Genomic DNA, 18,563 nt, shown 5'->3' with positions numbered 1-18,563 from the left:
CATAGATACTACAATCAAAACCAGTATACTCAGGAATAGTGAAAACAACTGTTACTGTTTGAGTTTTCTCCCAACACTTTTTTTTGTATTTACATTGTAAAAGCTTCAACACTATGATTGAAAACTCCACCCCGATATGTACCATGTCTGGGATAACGTGCACAGGATTAACAACCCTAATTGTTAAGTTGATCATTGGAGATACCCACTTTGTTCTCCTGGCTTTTTCGATAGGCAGAAAATAGCAAGTCATCAATCAAATGTGCACAAATTAAAACTAACAGATTTATTTCAGCACTCATACTTATACTAAGCACCAGCCCATTTCAATAATACATAGAAGCCATAAGGTGCCGTGAAATACAACAAGATACTGAGAGCAAAACACATAAAAAACAGTTCACAAGCAGTGAAAATACCCTTTTTTAGAATGTGTTGCTTATACAGTTGCTTACAGAACTTTTGAATGAAACAGTCTATTGTAGACCTAGCATAGAATCATACAGCACAGGAGGTCATTTAGCCCACAGTGTGTGAGCTGGCTCTTTGACAGAGCTATCCAATTAGTCCCACTCCCCTGCTTTTTCCCCATAGCAGTGCAAATTTTATGATACAGTGTTATATCTGGATGATGGGATTGTGGATAATAAACAGTGAAAAAAACTTTTAAAAACCCTTTAATTTAGAATCATCATTAGATTCATTGAGTTGACAACCTCTTTGGCCTAATGCCCTTGCAAGAGCTACTATGCAGCAGGGGAGCTTAAGACAGTTGAGTAAGCTATGCGTGTGGCAATAGAGCCATGGGGTGAATGCTGGGTGAATGAAGCTAACTTGTGACTTTGGCGAGGGTCCAAAAAGATATCTGGAGAGCAAAGCCTGAAAAAAAACGTCAGCACTGACAGTCAGCGGTTTTTCTAGAATTGAAGGAAAGTTCACTGGTATGGGTCAATGAGAGGCAACAAGAAGTAATATGATGCAATTTAGAATTAAAACTAGATTTCTTTTAAAAGCATGCACAAATTCCTGTGGCTGTATGACCTGAAAATTAGATGATGCGCTAACATTTCTTCATCTCTGGAGGTTCTTGGAGCATTTTCTATTTGAAAAGTACTTGGATGTTATTTCAGAAACCAAAGGTGTGCATGTGGGTGTGAATGTGTGTACTGCTGCACAAATTTTTCCAATAATTGTAGACTCAACAGAATGGGGAGATTCCATTCCCAACTCATCAGGATCCTCCAAGAAATAATCACCATAGGAATTTGTGGTGAATTAAATGATTAAGAAATGATATTTATTGCTACAGTTTATTCTCGAAGTTTAGTGTTATAAAACTTGTGCATATAAGTATGCTTTCAATATTAATTGCTATCTAGCAAGTAAAAGAAAGGTAGAAAGAACTTGCATTATATCGCACCTTTCACAATCTCAGGACGTCGCAAAGTGCTTTACAGCCAATGAAGTACTTTTGAAGTGTAGTCACTGTTGTAATGTAGAAAACGCAGCATCCAATTTGCACAAAGCAAGGTCCCACAAACAGCAATGTGATAATGACCAGATAGTCTTTTTTTAAGTAAGGTTGGTTGAGGGATAAATATTGGCTAGAATACTAGGGAGAACTCCTCTGCTCGTCTTTGAATAGCACCATGCTCCTGAGAAGGCTGACAGGGCCTTAGTTTAATGCCTCATCTGAAAACGGCACTTCCTACAATGCAGGAGGACATAAAAAACCTACATGGGGATATAGACAGGCTGGGTGAGTGGGCGGAGATTTGGCAGATGCAATACAATATTGGAAAATGTGAGGTTATGCACTTTGGCAGGAAAAATCAGAGAGCAAGTTATTATCTTAATGGTAAGAAACTGGAAAGTACTGCAGTACAAAGGGATCTGGGGGTCCTAGTGCAAGAAAATCAAAAAGTTAGTATGCAGGTGCAGCAGGTGATCAAGAAGGCCAACGGAATGTTGGCTTTTATTGCTAGGGGGATAGAATATAAAAACAGAGAGGTATTGCTGCAGTTATATAAGGTATTGGTGAGACCGCACCTGGAATACTGCATTCAGTTTTGGTGTCCATACTTAAGAAAAGACATACTTGCTCTCGAGGCAGTACAAAGAAGGTTCACTCGGTTAATCCCGGGGATGAGGGGGTGGACATATGAGGAGAGGTTGAATAGATTGGGACTCTACTCATTGGAGTTCAGAAGATTGAGAGACGATCTTATTGAAACATACAAGATTGTGAAGGGGCTTGATCGGGTGGATGCGGTAAGGATGTTCCCAAGGATGGGTGAAACTAGAACTAGGGGGCATAATCTTAGAATAAGGGGCTGCTCTTTCAAAACTGAGATGAGGAGAAACTTCTTCACTCAGAGGGTAGTAGGTCTGTGGAATTTGCTGCCCCAGGAAGCTGTGGAAGCTACATCATTAAATAAATTTAAAACAGAAATAGACAGTTTCCTAGAAGTAAAGGGAATTAGGGGTTACGGGGAGCGGGCAGGAAATTGGACATGAATTTAGATTTGAGGTTAGGATCAGATCAGCCATGATCTTATTGAATGGCGGAGCAGGCTCGAGGGGCCGATTGGCCTACTCCTGCTCCTATTTCTTATGTTCTTATGTTCTTATTACCATTTGAAATCTCAGGTTACATCTCAGTATTTTGTCTATATGCCACTTTTAGAGTGAACCGTTAGAAAAACACTCGGTGAGATGGCTGCTCTTTCGTCACAGACAGAAGGTTGCTACTCAGCTATTTACTTCATGTGGAAATCTTATGAAAAAATTAGCAGAATGATTGTAGTGAGGTGATGAGAAAGAAGCCATGGCCTCTCTGATCATGCGATGCCCAAATCTAAAGCTGCCGTTAGCTATTCCTTTTTTAGGTGACAGATTTTCCACACGCTCATTTGACAGCCATTAGTGACCATGTTAACTATGATGCTCTGTATAAAATTCATTCAGGGTGACTGCAGCCCTTCGTCTGCAGAATCATTCATTTAATTCCGGTGGGATTGAACTGGATGCTGCAGGATATATCAACTGTTAGTCATCTCTCTGTGTGAGAGTGTAGTGCTGACTAAAGTCCATAAACCCTCTCCATAACACTCCCACTGGGGTCCATATAAAAGGGCATGGTAAAGTTTGGATTGTGCTAATGGGTGTTTTGTATGATTTCTCTTTTAAAGGAGGAGCCACAAAAAGTGTTTTCTTTTATTCGTTCATGGGATGTGGGCGTCGCTGGCGAGGCCGGCATTTATTGCCCATCCCTAATTGCCCTTGAGGAGGTGGTGGTGAGCCGCCTTCTTGAACCGCTGCAGTCCGTGTGGTGAAGGTTCTCCCACAGTGCTGTTAGGAAGGGAGTTCCAGGATTTTGAGCCAGCGACGATGAAGGAACGGCGATATATTTCCAAGTCGGGATGGTGTGTGACTTGGAGGGGAACTTGCACGTGGTGTTGTTCCCATGTGCCTGCTGCTCTTGTCCTTCTAGGTGGTAGAGGTTGCAGATTTGGGAGGTGCTGTCGAAGAAGCCTTGGCGAGTTGCTGCAGTGCATCCTGTGGATTGTACTCACTGCAGCCACGGTGTGCCGGTGGTGAAGGGAGTGAATGTTTAGGGTGGTGGATGGGGTGCCAATCAAGCAGGCTGCTTTGTCCTGGATGGTGTTGAGCTTCTTGAGAGTTGTTGGAGCTGCACTCATCAAAGCAAGTGGAGAGTATTCCATCACACTCCTGACCTGTGCCTTGTAGATGGTGGAAAGGCTTTGGGGAGTCAGGAGGTGAGTCACTCGCCGCAGAATACCCAGCCTCTGACCCGCTCTCGTAGTCACAGTATTTATATGGCTGGTCCAGTTAAGTTTCTGGTCAATGGTGACCCCCAGGATGTTGATGGTGGGGGATTCGGCGATTGTAATGCCGTTGAATATCAAGGGGAGGTGGTTAGACTCTCTCTTGTTGGAGATGGTCATTGCCTGGCACTTGTCTGGCGCAAATGTTACTTGCCACGTATGAGCCCAAGCCTGGATGTTGTCCAGGTCTTGCTGCATGAGGGCTTGGACTGCTTCATTATTTGAGGGGTTGCGAATGGAACTGAACACTGTGCAATCATCAGTGAACATCCCCATATCTGACCTTATGATGGAGGGAAGGTCATTGATGAAGCAGCTGAAGATGGTTGGGCCTAGGACACTGCCCTGAGGAACTCCTGCAGCAATGTCCTGGGGCTGAGATGATTGGCCTCCAACAACCACTACCATCTTCCTTTGTGCTAGGTATGACTCCAGCAACTGGAGAGTTTTCCCCCTGATTCCCATTGACTTCAATGTGTGGGCTCTATGAGAGATCCTATCATCGCAGAAAATAATTTATACAACTACGTATAGTTCACTTTACTCTGCCTCCACAACAGAATTGTATTTATATCATAGCACAGTCACTAGATATAACTTTTACTTGCATACGTAATCTTGAATATCAGTTATGAAATTCACTTTCAAATCTCTAAAGCCCCATATCGCAAAATGTAATGGCAGCCAGCCATATTTAGGAACAACTCAAATCAATTTTAGTAATAAATTCCAACATTACCTGGTACATAATATAACAAATAATAATAACTGGCAGAGACAAAACACAATCATTTAATGATAACATTGAATCAGCTCTCACAGTTTGTGGTATTATCAGAACCCATTGATTCAATTAGTTGCTTGTATCTTATTGTAAGCAATTAAATGTGTGTTTAGTTACTGGAGTGTGGTATTTTATATCTTTGTATCATTATGACAAGCCCTCAAAGGTCGATGGCATATGCAGTCTTGCTCCATTTACTTTTACAAAAGAGCATAAAGCATGCCTCCACTTCTGATTTCAGATATTGTCTCACCGTCAACACCATCCTACTACATTTTTCTAACACTTCTATTTTCATATTGCCTCTTTTGGTTTCCACTCACAGCACTTTTATAATCTATGTATGAATTGATATTTAGTTTGCTTAGAAATAAAAAGTGTATGACACTACTTGTTCATCATTTATTGCCTAAGCAAAAAGTGGTTACAGAAAATTCTGTTTCAAGATTTAACCATATTGTTATGCTTTTGATGTAACTCTCCAGTTTTAGTCATTCATTGGGTCATTAAATGGTTATTTATACTACATTTATATATACAGTGTAAGGAAAGGGTTAATCAGACTGTCCTGAAGTCTACTAATGTTACGCTACTATTGATTTATCTTTATATTGTAGTAATGTTTACCTTTGGTTGTTAAGCAGGGAAGTATAAGTCAATTTAAAGTACCACTGGGCTGTTGGGCCAGAGCTAACCCTGCAACAATGGTCAGTTTCAGGATGAAGTAATAAGAAATTTAATTAAAGATGTGCTATTGCATACTAATTCAAAAGTTTCAGAGAACTTTAATCATTTGATAACAGTGTGGGAAAACATTTAGTTCTGCGAAGGAAAACATCTGGGCGTACATCATTCTTTTAAATTGGTACCAATGATACAGAAACAAAGACAGACTTATAATTAAAGGTTTCACTTGGTAGAATAGCAATTATATGGAATAAGAGTAAAACTATTGATAAGATAATGAAGTAAGGCAGTTTTACTTGTTAGCCCAATGAAAAAAGAGCTTGTTAAGTAAGGAAAATTAAAGTTATTGATAAGAGATAAGTCAATGCAATTCTCATTAAACAGAGTTGTATTTTGACCTTCATGTAATTATGTAATGCAGAATTTGGATTGTCATGTAGTGGGACTGAGAGAAATGTATAAAAAGTGGCAGTTTATAATGAGTATTTGGATTCGTAAAGGCCAAAGATACTGAGCTCAGAACTATAACATGTTTGGATCCCTTTTAAGTAAATATGTTTAAGTACTGTTGCATGTTCTATATGCTTAATAAACCTATGACACCTGACTTTAATGTTCAAGAACGTCATTGATTTGAGGAGTAAATCATAAATAATATTGTTCCTCTAACAACAGTATGGCCTCTAAGTATAACCTAGCCGTCTATAAACAGCTATTAAAGAAAAACTAATCAGGAATAACATACTGTTGAAGATGACATAGTTGGCTGTAAATAACAGAGAATTCTTTCAAAAGGCTCCATTGTATTTGTAAATTATCTCATTGCTTGCTTAATAAAATAATTAATATTAATTTGGAGGAATAAATTATTTGATAGTTAATAAATAATATATGTAAATTGTAACAGAAAATTACACTATAATATTTGCTTATAAAATTTTGATCACTGTCTATTGTCAATGAATGACATTTCTTCTTAATTACTTGAGTGGGTAGGTGAAGTTCTTTAGCTAATGTTTTCTATTTAAATGTATTTGCAATGAGTGCTAAAATGTTTCATTATCTTGTGCTTATTCTACATTCCAGTAAATAGTGAGGAATAGATGGCCAGAGTATTGTCCAATGAGGTCCGTACTATGCTACAAGCTGCTGCTTTGTTTTATAAAAGGAGGAAAAAAAATCCATGAATAGCGGTAGCATTGAGGGAAAGCAAAGGTGTGGTAATCTGAGGATTGAACCAGTGGCTTCCTTTAAAACAAAACTGTACATGGATTAGTAAAATAGGGAATCGACACTAATAGCAATTGGAAACAGAAGCTCTCTGACTTCTAAAATGTGCAATAAATAAATTCCTCCTCCTGAAAAACTGTACCATCAATACAAAAAGATAAGGCCCTAAGTGCTAGAAATTCTTTTAGGGGCAAAAGAGGGTTATTTAGGGGGTGAATTTGGGCATGTCAGATACACTAGAGTTACTACCCCTTCTAAATTACATGCTAAATTCCTGTGGAATGAGCTTCTGGTAAATAAAGTGCCCAATTTCCAAAGTGTGTGCAAATAGCAGGATACTGGGGGTAAAAAACTGCTTTTCCTGAAATTCTGTCATTTACACTAGAATTGCACCTGACTTAACTTAAGCTTGTAGAAAAGAAAGATTAGTTAGGCGCACGACTTATCAAACTAGCAAGTGAGTGTGTTCACAGGCTTTGACTGTCCACAAGCTTTGTGTGAAGTCTCAACTTTGGCCGAAGTGATTAGAAATTTATTTTTTTCAAATGTGATGCTAAAAAAGGATCCTGCAAGCTGCCTTTCAGCAGTTCCGGCCAGGAAAATCTTTTCTTCCCACCCTTCTGTCATGGAGCCCTTACGACAGGGTGCACTATAGGTATTCCCATATATGTCCTCATGATGAAGGCAGAACAGAATCCAGAGGAGGAGCAAATGAAAGAGGCAGGTGGGATAAGGCTGCACCAAAGTAGAAGAAGACAAAGTAGGAGGTACCCTTCCAGTGAAGTCTATAGACCATACCACTCCCTCGAGGATGTATCAGAAGAGGTCTGCTTAAAGAAGCAATGGTTCAGTAAAAGGCATAGAAGGAACTCTGTGTCCCATTGCAAATAGACCTCCAAAGAACCTCTCAGACACAAAAAGCACAGAACAGATATACTTCAGAATACTGGACTTCAAATCACTAGTTTTACTGTGCACACATATAGTTGCTACACGTGCTTCTGTTTTCCACTGTGACCATTCCTGGTGCATTCTTCTGCCATTCTTTAACCTATTCTGCTGCTGTGCCGAGGTGATACCCGAGGGCCAGTAGTTTTTGGTGGTGCTGTGGTTTCATGAGCCTCTTGGGATCGAGGTGGCTGCCATCTCAGAGCTTTTGAGTCCCAGGAGGACTATTCAGCAAGATGTGTCATCAACACAAGTGCAAGAACAACCTAGTTCTGTATCTTGACACTTACATGAGTATGCATCTCAAGGGGCTGGCTGGAAAGGTTACATGAGTTGTCATCAGTAGCGAGGATGGACTCTCGCCATATCAGTTGTACTGGGTCCTGGATCTGACTGCCCATTGATCAGCAGTTGTGCTGGTATCATTTGATCAAATAGAGCCTGATAGTTGGCCTCCTGCAGCTCTTGGAAGCCAGTTTCCATTGTTCTTTCCAAACAGTCCCCAAAGACCTTTCTCTCTCAAGCAATACCACCAAAAACAGATTAACTGGTCGTCTATCTCATTGCTGTTAATGGGACCTTGCTGTGTGAAAAATGGCTTCTGTGTTTGCCTACATAATTTTTTTTTTTTTTTCACATCGTTCACCTGACGAAGGAGGTAGCCTCCGAAAGCTTGTGAATTTAAAATAAAATTGCTGGACTATAACTTGGTGTTGTAAAATTGTTTACATAATAAGTCACTGTATTTCAAAGTAACAGAGAGATATGACAAGGTGCTATATAATCTTCCTATGCATTTGCAGGTTTGTTTTCTAATTCTGAAATGTTGGCCATGCATAATACTAATTCATAGCTGTCCACATTAAACCATCAAACAAATTACAGCCAGTGCTAAAAAAAAATTAAGATACAAATAAGATTACATTGCCACCTTTCCAATGAAATTATTTGCAATATTATGCTTTGCTAGACCACATATTGAGTTGACTATATCACTAAATTTAATACTGGAAACTCATTGTTTACCTTTTTATTACAAAATGTGACTTCCCACTGAAATACAATAATGTCACAAGCGCATTATAAATGTCAGATTGATGAGTTGAATAAAAGTTTATATGCAGACTATTATCAGGCAATCTATTCACATTATAATTTATTTCTTTTTTACACGAAATTTGGAGAATTTGCATTTTGAGTTGAGCTTTTTTTGAGTGGATCAGTGATATCCATTGAGTCATGGGGGTGATTTTAACCCCCAAGAACAGGTGGGTTGGGGGTGGGTGGGAGTTGAAAATAGTTGTTTTTTGGGTCGCGACCGCAACCCGGCTTTATTTCCGGGTTTAACGTCAGTGTGTAAAAAGTACAGGCTTCCCACTGGGAATGCAAAGTCTGAAAATTTTGTGGTTGTGACCCAAGAAAACAGCTATTTTCAACTCCCGCACCCCCCCCCCCAACCCACCCGTTCTTCGAGGTTAAAATCACCCCCCCGAGTTTGGATAGTAATAAAGGAATTTCAGAACTAGTCCTGATCTTATTTGTTTGCACCATCTGGGTGAACTACATACGGCTTTGGGACAAGAACAGGAGTGACTCCAAAGTAAGCAAATTTAATTTAAACTAGACAATAGTGAAGCTTATATTTCAAAACTGATAAAATTGTGGTTTGTATTATAAATAAAAGTGACACAGAGTCGTATCCATTGTAGGTCCATAGATTGCCATGTGTTAAAGTTATACCTTTTGTAGTAACTCTCACATGCGTAAGTCCTCAATGGCACAGTCGTATCCTCCTCAGGGTAACGACAATCTTCCTGTGATCCACAGGTCATCATGGATTGTTATAAGGTACGACAGCCAGACAGGAACAATGATTAAATACCCATTGGTGGTGACAGAGAAAGAGTTATTAACCTGTCTACAGAGGATTAAAGTTCAATTGGGGTCACACAACATCTGGAAGTGTGCTATGCCTGTCAGTCACAGAATGACCCTTTTGACTTTAATAGATGGCACTGTAAAGAGACCTTTTGCCTGAGGTAATCACTACACAACTTTTGGCCCATGCTACTTTGGGAACATTTTCCATGTGTGGAAACTGGAAAAGACACACATGATTTGAGACAAAGGAATTGGGATTTGCTAGAACACACAATATTGGGGCCAACAGTAGCCTGCTCTTTTGAATCACTGTTCTGAGTCAATCTGTGTTATGTAGGGAAGGAACAGAACAAGTATCTGAGAGTTAAAATTGTGAAGTGTGCGCAGACAGATATAAATTCATTTTTACTTTATTAAAAATGACAGCAATGCAGTATACATTTCAAAACTCTTGATAACTGATATCATTACATTTTATTTCCAAACCACTCACAGTTTTAGAATTTGCAAATAATATTTTGCAGCATTTACAATTCATAAGCATTCTAGTAACAGTTAACAAAATCCAGAGGGACTGATCATGAGAACTAATCACTGGTGGGGTCAGCTACTTCAAATAGCCATCTACATCCATTCATCTAATCATAAATTAATGTGAACCCATGTGAACTGTGAGATCTAATCACATTGATATATGACTTCCTTGTTTTAAAGAGGTCAAAGCCTTATGATGACAATAAGGAATACATTTTTCAGTTAAAGAAATAACAGCAGAGATAGACAAAGATAATCATTGTAGCTTATCTCTAACAAATATGATGGCTGTAGTCCTGTTATATTCCAGGTGCGAGCGGTATCTGAAATAGATAATCCCTATAGAGTTATGCGTTATCCAGGTTTGGGGCATATGCTAATATGTTATGCCTGTTCAGGAGCCCCAGGGAGTAGAGGGGCTACCTCCTGCAGACAGAGAGAAGTTCATAGCAGATGGGAATGGAGTAGTAAGCATGTGCTGGCAAGTAGATTGTCCTTGTATTAATTAAAACTCATTTTTTCTATATTACATGCATCTGAGCCTGATTGGAAGAATGCACTTAGCTTTCAAAATATTTACAGTTCTAAAATTACACAACGAATTGTTCCATCCATTTCCCTATATTTCCCTTTGGGAATAAAGTAGTCACATCAGTCCTTTTTAGAGTAGAAGGGTGACACCTTTTGTTTAATTAATTTTCTGCGAAGGTCGTGAAAATGTTATTGTTTTCATAAATTTATTTTCTCACATAGTCTATTCAAGTCCTTTCCCACAAGTGATTAGTTTTCAATTTTCTAATTGTGCTCTTTGTAAAATAGCTATTTTTACTGCTTATTAATACAATGTCATTCTATAAGTAAGATAGATTATTGAGCTGGGGGATGGGAACGTCTACATTATCTTCTTTCTGCTCGACATATATCTCTTTCTTTGAGATTCCAATGGCCTGTTGTTGTTCTGAGTCACCAAGATAGAGGATATCTGTCTGGAATAACCATCCGCGGAGATCTGATGACAGGGCTTTTGATCATTCTACATTGGACTATGCACTATTATATCACTATAATATAACTGCATAAAGTTGACTATAAAGTTGGAAAAATGGGGGATGAGTGCTGCAGGGCTGCAGCCAGAGGGTGCACTATTACACACATTGTGGTCCTTCCTCAGTCAGCCATTCTGTACAACAATATAGAAGGTCACAGAGAGAAGGACACGCTTCACAATCCCTGTAGATCCAAGGCTATGCCTACTTGGCCTACCTACTAGGAGGAGAATTGCCCTGCAAAATTCAGGCCAGCACAACCGTCAATGGTAACTGCATGATGATGCGTTCTCAGATGGTGACAGACCACAAGCCTCCGTACAACAAATGTGGGTGAAATGTTAGTGGGGTGTATGCCAGTCAGAAAGACTGATATATGGACTCTCTGTGGAACTCTGGAAGTACCAGGCAATCTGGAACCTAGTCCTGGAAGTTCACCCATGTATTTCCCACTCAGATGCAGACCTCTTTAAGAAAGTCAGCGTGGAGCTACAAATCAGCAAACCTCTTCTTGTGCTCCACAAAGAACATTGCCCCAACTTTACAAGACCTATCAGCATATTTATAATGATAATGACCCCTGACCGAGGAACCATTATCCTGACCATCAAACAGCACATTATTTCCAACATGTGTGCAATGTACTGACTACCACAAGGTTGCATCTTAGTGGATCAGATGAGTATTGATGGTCTTTCTCACTCTTCTAATCATATCTTTGCAAGTAATTTCTTTCGAGGCATAGAGTGCAAAAGCATGTTAATCCTTGATAAAACACTGGTTTAGCCCCAATTGGAGTATTGTGGCCAATTCTGGGAAACACCTCTGGAAGAATGTCAAGGCCTTAGAGAGGGTGCAGAGGAGATTTACTAGAATGGTACCAGGGATGAAAGACTTCAGTTGTGTGGAGAGAGTAGAGAAACTGGGGTTGTTCTCCTTAGAGCAGGGAAGGTTAAGGGGAGATTTGATAGAGGTGTTCATAATCATGAAGGGTTTTGATAGAGTGAGTAAGGAGTAATTGTTTCCAGTGGCAGAAGGATCGGTAGTCAGAGGACACAGATTTAAGGTAATTTACGCAGAGAGCTGTTATGATCTGGAATGCACTGCCTGAAAGGGTGGTGGAAGCAGATTCAATAATAACTTTCAAAAGGGAATTGGATAAATACTTGAAGGGGATAAATTTTCATGGCTATGGGGAAAGAGCAGAGGAGTAGGACTAATTGGATAGCTCTTTCAAGGAGCCAGCACAGGTACGATGGGCCAAATGGCCTTCTTCTGTGCTGTATCATTCTATGATTCTATATTTTGAAAATTTGTAATATATCTAACTTAATATTCATGCTCCGTGATTCATTGGCTCACCAAATATTAGAGGAATGGTAAGAAATTTTAACAGTGTCAGTATGTGGCATGGTTACTTTCAGCCACTGAGAAGGATGTTCTTTTCTTGAGTTCCTTCCTCAATCAGATGATTTGACTGTGTATTTACATTCTTCTAATAATTACAGTGGCAATGCGATACACAGCTGAAAATTTAAATTTGCCCCTTGACAAAACATTAAAATATATTTTCTGTTTTTGGAGCAGGTCCGCATCCTGGCTCCAACGCGTCGACTTCCGGGTTTGACCCAGACACGTTTGGATGCGTGCGCGCTTCTGACACCCGGAAGTCCGATCGACACTTAAAGCCAGCGGAACGATATTTAAAGGGCCAATTAAGATCTTTAAAGTACTTAATCCTATGAACTTTTTGTGTATTGAGTTACACAAACCATTTTAATTTCTCCTGAACATGTCTCCTGTGGTCTCTGAAACATATCATGGAAACAGAGACAAGTTACAGCCAACCCTTATTTGGACCTTTAAACCAGTGATTGACACGTGAAGAAAAGGTGAGTTTTTTGCAGTAGGGCAATCAGTTCTCTCAGACAAACCTTTGGCTGGGAGTTCTTTGTGTTCAGACTGAGATTTCTTTGTTCACACTCAGAATTCTTGGACCCCCTCAAACTGACAACATCACGTTGGGGGCACAATGGATTTATTCTACAGTACATCTAAGGAGGAGGCACATCGCCATCTGCGGTGGGCACGGCGTGCAGTTCTGGGATAGCTCCATAAGGACCTGCAGAAGAGTAGAGAGGGGAGGGGCTGACGTCGCAGGAGGCACTACCCATGTGAGAGGGTCTACAGGCAAAGGCTGAGCTTCCTGGACTTCTCTGCGGAGCTGTGCCTACGCAGGCTGAGATTGAGCTGCCAGGTGGTAGCAGACATCTGCACGCTACTTCACGTAGAACTGCTCCTGGCTGGGCCTGGTGGCCACACATTGCCCATCACACTCAAAGTAACCACTGCCCTCAAATTCTTCGCTTCCAGATCCTTCCAGGGCGTCACCGGTGACATCGCCGTGGTCTCTCAGTCGTCTGCACATAAGTGTATATGACAGGACACGGATGGCTTGTTTGCCAGGCCATCCGACTACGTCAACTTCCCTTGCGATGCCATTAATCAGACTGAGAGGACAGTGGGTTTCCACTCTCTGGCTGGCTTCCCACGGGTGCAGGGCACAATTGATTGCACACACGTAGCAAACCAAGGACTTGCACATGAGCCAAGAATGTTCATCAACCGAAAGGGATATCACTCCATCAATGCATAGCTGGTTTGTGACCACCGGAAGAGGTTTCTGTAGGTGTGTGCCAAATTCCCTGGCAGCTGCCATGATTCCTTCATTCTGTGCAAATCCAACATCCTGGCTCTCTTCCACATACAAAACAGACTTAAGGGCTGGCTTTTTGGAGACAAAGGATACCCCCTGCAGACGTGGCTCACGACACCTGTGAGAAACCCCACCAACAAGGCACAGCAGCGGTACAACGACAGTCACATCACCACCAGGTCTGTCATTGAACAAGCCATTGGACTGCTGAAGATGCGCTTTAGGCGCCTGGATCGATCGGGGGGAGCCTTTCAGTACTCACCAGCGAGGGCGTGCAGAATAATAGTCATGTGTTGCGTCCTGCACGACATCGCTCAACAGAGAGAGTCACCGGTGGAGGAGCTCCAATGCGCCCATCAAGCATCCGCACCTGCTGGCAACATTGAAGAAGGAGGAAGATGAGCAACCCATTGGCAGAGCAGCAGCACACATGGCTACTCGTGATGCCAGGGAGTCATTCATATCTGATAGGAGATCTGCAAAATGAAGAAAGTGAACCACTCAGACGGCCGGGAACAACCACCGCCAACACCAGCACCCTTTCAGCTTGCATAAAACAGTCATTCAACCACGCATACACCCATTGTATACGTGCCCAATGGGTGGCATCAATTCTTGGCATTCGTGATGAAGCACATGCAAGGGCCCTTTCACAAAAGGGACTCAAGAATGGACAAGACGTGGCAGTGGTGGTGACAATTATAGCATTTTTTTTTATTCGTTCACGGGATGTGGGCATCGCTGGCGAGGCCAGCATTTATTACCCATCCCTAATTGCCCTTGAGAAGGTGGTGGTGAGCCGCCTTCTTGAACCGCTGCAGTCAGTGTGGTGAAGGTTCTACCACCTTGCTGTTAGGAAGGGAGTTCCAGGGTTTTGACCCAGCGACAATGAAGGAACAGCGATATATTTCCAAGTCGGGATGGTGTGTGACTTGGAGGGGAACGTGCAGGTTGTGATGTTCCCATGTGCCTGCTGCTCTTGTCCGTCTAGGTGGTAGAGGTCGCGGGTTTGGGAGGTGCTGTCGAAGAAGCCTTGGCGAGTTGCTGTGGATGGTACACACTGCAGCCACAGTGCGCCAGCGGTGAAGGGAGTGAATGTTTAGGGTGGTGGATGGGGTGCCAATCAAGCGGGCTGCTTTGTCCTGGATGGTGTTGAGCTTCTTGAGTGTTGTTGGAGCTGCACTCATCCAGGCAAGTGGAGAGTATTGCATCACACTCCTGACTTGTGCCTTGTAGATGGTGGAAAGGCTTTGGGGAGTCAGGAGGTGAGTCACTCAACGCAGAATATCCAGCCTCTGATCTGCTCTTATAGCCACAGTATTTATGTGGCTGGTCCAGTTAAGTTTCTGGTCAATAGTGACCCCCAGGATGTTGATGGTGGGGGATTCGGCGATGGTAATGCTGTTGAATATCAAGGGGAGGTGGTTAGACTCTCTCTTGTTGGAGATGGTCATTGCCTGGCACTTGCCTGTAGCGAATGTTACTTACCACTTATCAGGCCAAGCCTGGATGTTGTCCAGGCCTTGCTTCATGGGGGCTCGAACTGCTTCATTATCTGAGGGGTTGCGAATGGAACTGAACACTGTGTGATCATCAGCGAACATCACCATTTCTGACCTTATGATGGAGGGAAGGTCATTGATGAAGCAGCTGAAGATGGTTGGGCCTAGGACACTGCCCTGAGGAACTCCTGCAGCAATGTCCTGGGGCTGAGATGATTGGCCTCCAACAACCACTACCATCTTCCTTTGTGCTAGGTATGACTCCAGCCATTGGAAAATTTTCCCCCTGATTCCCATTGACTTCAATTTTACGAGGGCTCCTTGGTGCCACACTCGGTCAAATGCTGCCTTGATGTTAAGGGCAGTTACTCTCACCTCACCTCTGGAATTCAGCTCTTTTGTCCATGTTTGGACCAAGGCTGTAATGAGGTCTGGAGCCGAATGGTCCTGGCGGAACCCAAACTGAGCATCGGTGAGCAGGTTATTGGTGAGTAAGTGCCGCTTGATAGCACTGTCGACGACACCTTCCATCACTTTGCTGATGATTGAGAGTAGACTGATGGGGCGGTAATTGGCCGGATTCGATTTGTCCTGCTTTTTGTGGACAGGACATACCTGGGTAATTTTCCACATTTAATGTTCATGTAAGAAAAAATAAATATAAATGAATAATATGACATTGCATCACTCACCCTTGTGCATACCCTTGGTGATTCCAAAAACTTTGCCTTCCTCTTCCTACCGCTTCTACGTGGTGCTCCCCTGTGGCTTCAGCAGAGGTAGTGGGAGGTTGTACAGGTCCCTGCCCTGACTGCTGAGATGCTTTCGGCCTACACCCTCTGGGTTTGGAGCCTGTTCTGGCCCCGCCAAAGGCTGCTCCACTTGCACCTGTGCAGGGACAGACTCAGCCATCGGGAGAGAAGGCAGCATTGGTTGCGGGGGGAGGGGGGGGCAAAGGGTGAGATGTGGGAGCGCTTTGAGTGGAGTCCGCAGTTCTGTGTCCCCTTTTGCCATCATCCCTCTCCATGCCCATGGCACATGCCTCTCCAGGGCCACGGCCACATCACTCCTACCACTCTGATGGACAACATCTTGGAGGACATCTGTGGTGCACTCTAAGGCCACGGCTAAAATATCTGTCTGCCTGTTTAAGGCGGCAGAAAAGATAGCACCTGAGTCCGTACGGCTGTTGTCATGGCGTGAATGAACTCTTTGGTGAGCCGTGCTTGAAGCTCAATGGAGGCTGCCATTCTCACCATCGCAGACATTCTCACACTTACCTGTGCCACCATTCCGCTAACGCTGGAGGTGGTCTCCTCCATCCTTTCCGCTATTGTGGAGAGTGTGTGTGGCACATTTTCCAGTACTTCGCAAAGGTGTAGCTGTAGCTCTATATTCTCAATCTCAACCATGGCCCCCAGGGTTCAGCATCTGCATCCAGCTGAGCAGAGCTTGGAGAGGAGTGCGCCCCCCCCACAATGCAGACTCTCCACAGCTGCCCCTATTGCCAGTGTCTGCTCATGCTCACTTGTGACTGGGGTAAATAACCAGGTGACAACCCATCTATCTGCCTAACAGGACCCACCAAGGTGTGAGTATCTGCTCTGGTGGATGGCTGGGTATGATGTGACGGTGCACCCTCAGAGGAATGAAGTTCCTCTGAGGAATCGCCCTCGTCCATGACACATGCCTCCTTATCAATCCTTGAATGCACTGGAAGAGACACAAAGCAATATTAAGAATCATCACAGAAGTTAGTTTGCAATGAGCATACTGAGATGTGCAACAGGTCAATCATTGATAACATCAATTCATGACGTATGTGAGGGATGTTAAATTTCTGTCACCAGACATTTGCGGGTTGCCTGTCTCGCCATCTCTGACAGCCAGGCATTCAACCGTGTGGCTGAGATCCAACGCCTCCTCCTCCATCTCTTTCAGGGCTGCAATTTGTGGTGGCCCCTCTCCTGTGCATTTTGTGCTCTCTTCTCCTACAAGGGGAGAAAGAACAGATGTGAGAGTGAGTGAGGATGATGGGGTCACCCAATGGCTGCATTGCTCTGGGTGAGGCTGCCAATGAAAGAGATGCATCAGAGGGTGCGTATCAGAGTTAGGGTGAGTGGGAGTGGTGGGTTCACAATGGGAAGGTGAGGAAGTGCACAGAAAGTGAAGGTAAGCTGATAACGAGACTTAAGTGGGTGTGAGGAGTAATGTGATGGAGTAGGCTTGGCAAGACAGAGTGAGGGGTCGGGGGGGGGTGGGGGTGAGTGACGAGCAACACAGGATGTAGGTGAATCAGTAACTAAAGGTCATTAAAGCGCTTCCTTCACTGCACCCACAACCTTGCCACTGTGGTCCTGCTGCTCAGCTCCTCTGCCACCTCGAGCCAGGCCTTCTTGGTGATACAGGCAGGACGCTTCCTCTTATCAGCTAGGTACAGTATGTCCATCCTGCTCCTCACACCAGCCAGTAACAACTCAAGTGAAGAATCATTAAACCAGGATGCTGCCTTAGTCCTTTGGGGCTCCATATCTGCAAATTCCTTCTTTCTCCCTCAAAATCCTTGGTTGCAATGGCCCTTTAAATACCCCAATCCTCAGCATGTAATTCGGGTGCACAGTACGCCCGCTGCACAGCTTGGAGACACAAAACCCGGAAGTTACATTAAGGTCCTTCAGTTGAGTTGTGATCGCTCGAGCCAATTCAAGCAAAATTTTTCCGGTTTTCCCATATGACTATTCCCCCCCCACCCCCACTCCGTTGAGTTCCTGCCGCCATGTTAAAATTATGCCCCAAGTCTCTGAAGATCAATGTGATTTGCTGTATTTTGCACAGAAATATTATAATTTTATGGTATATAGTCAGAAGGTTGTTGGCTCAAGCCTCACTCTAGGACTTGAGTGCATAATCCAGGCTGACACTTCAGTTCAGTACGGAAGAAGCACTACACTGTTAGAGGTGCCATCTTTCGGATGAGACATTAAACTGAGGCCCCGTCTGCCCTCTCAGGTGAAGATAAAAGATCCTATTGCATTATTTCGAAGAAGAGCAGAGGAGTTCTCCTGGTTTCGTGGCCAATATTTATCCTTAAACTAACATCACTAAAACAGTTTGTCTGGTCATGTGTATCATAGCTGTTTGTGGGACCTTGCTGTGTGCAAATTGGCTGTTGCATTTCCCTACACCACAACAGTGACTACACTTCAAAAGTGCTTCATTGTCTGTAAAGTGCTTTGGGATGTCCGGAGATCTCGAAAGGCACTATATAAATGCAAATCCTTTTTGTTATTATATATACATAAAATACAGATGTGTTCTGAGGTGTTAAATAGTCAGTGAAATGGATTGCTTTTTTGTAAAACAGGAAAAGTGCATTGCGTGCATGTT

This window comes from Heptranchias perlo, chromosome 24 (genome assembly GCF_035084215.1).
Source record: "Heptranchias perlo isolate sHepPer1 chromosome 24, sHepPer1.hap1, whole genome shotgun sequence".
NCBI lineage: Eukaryota > Metazoa > Chordata > Chondrichthyes > Hexanchiformes > Hexanchidae > Heptranchias > Heptranchias perlo.
This window is presented reverse-complemented; position numbering follows the sequence as displayed.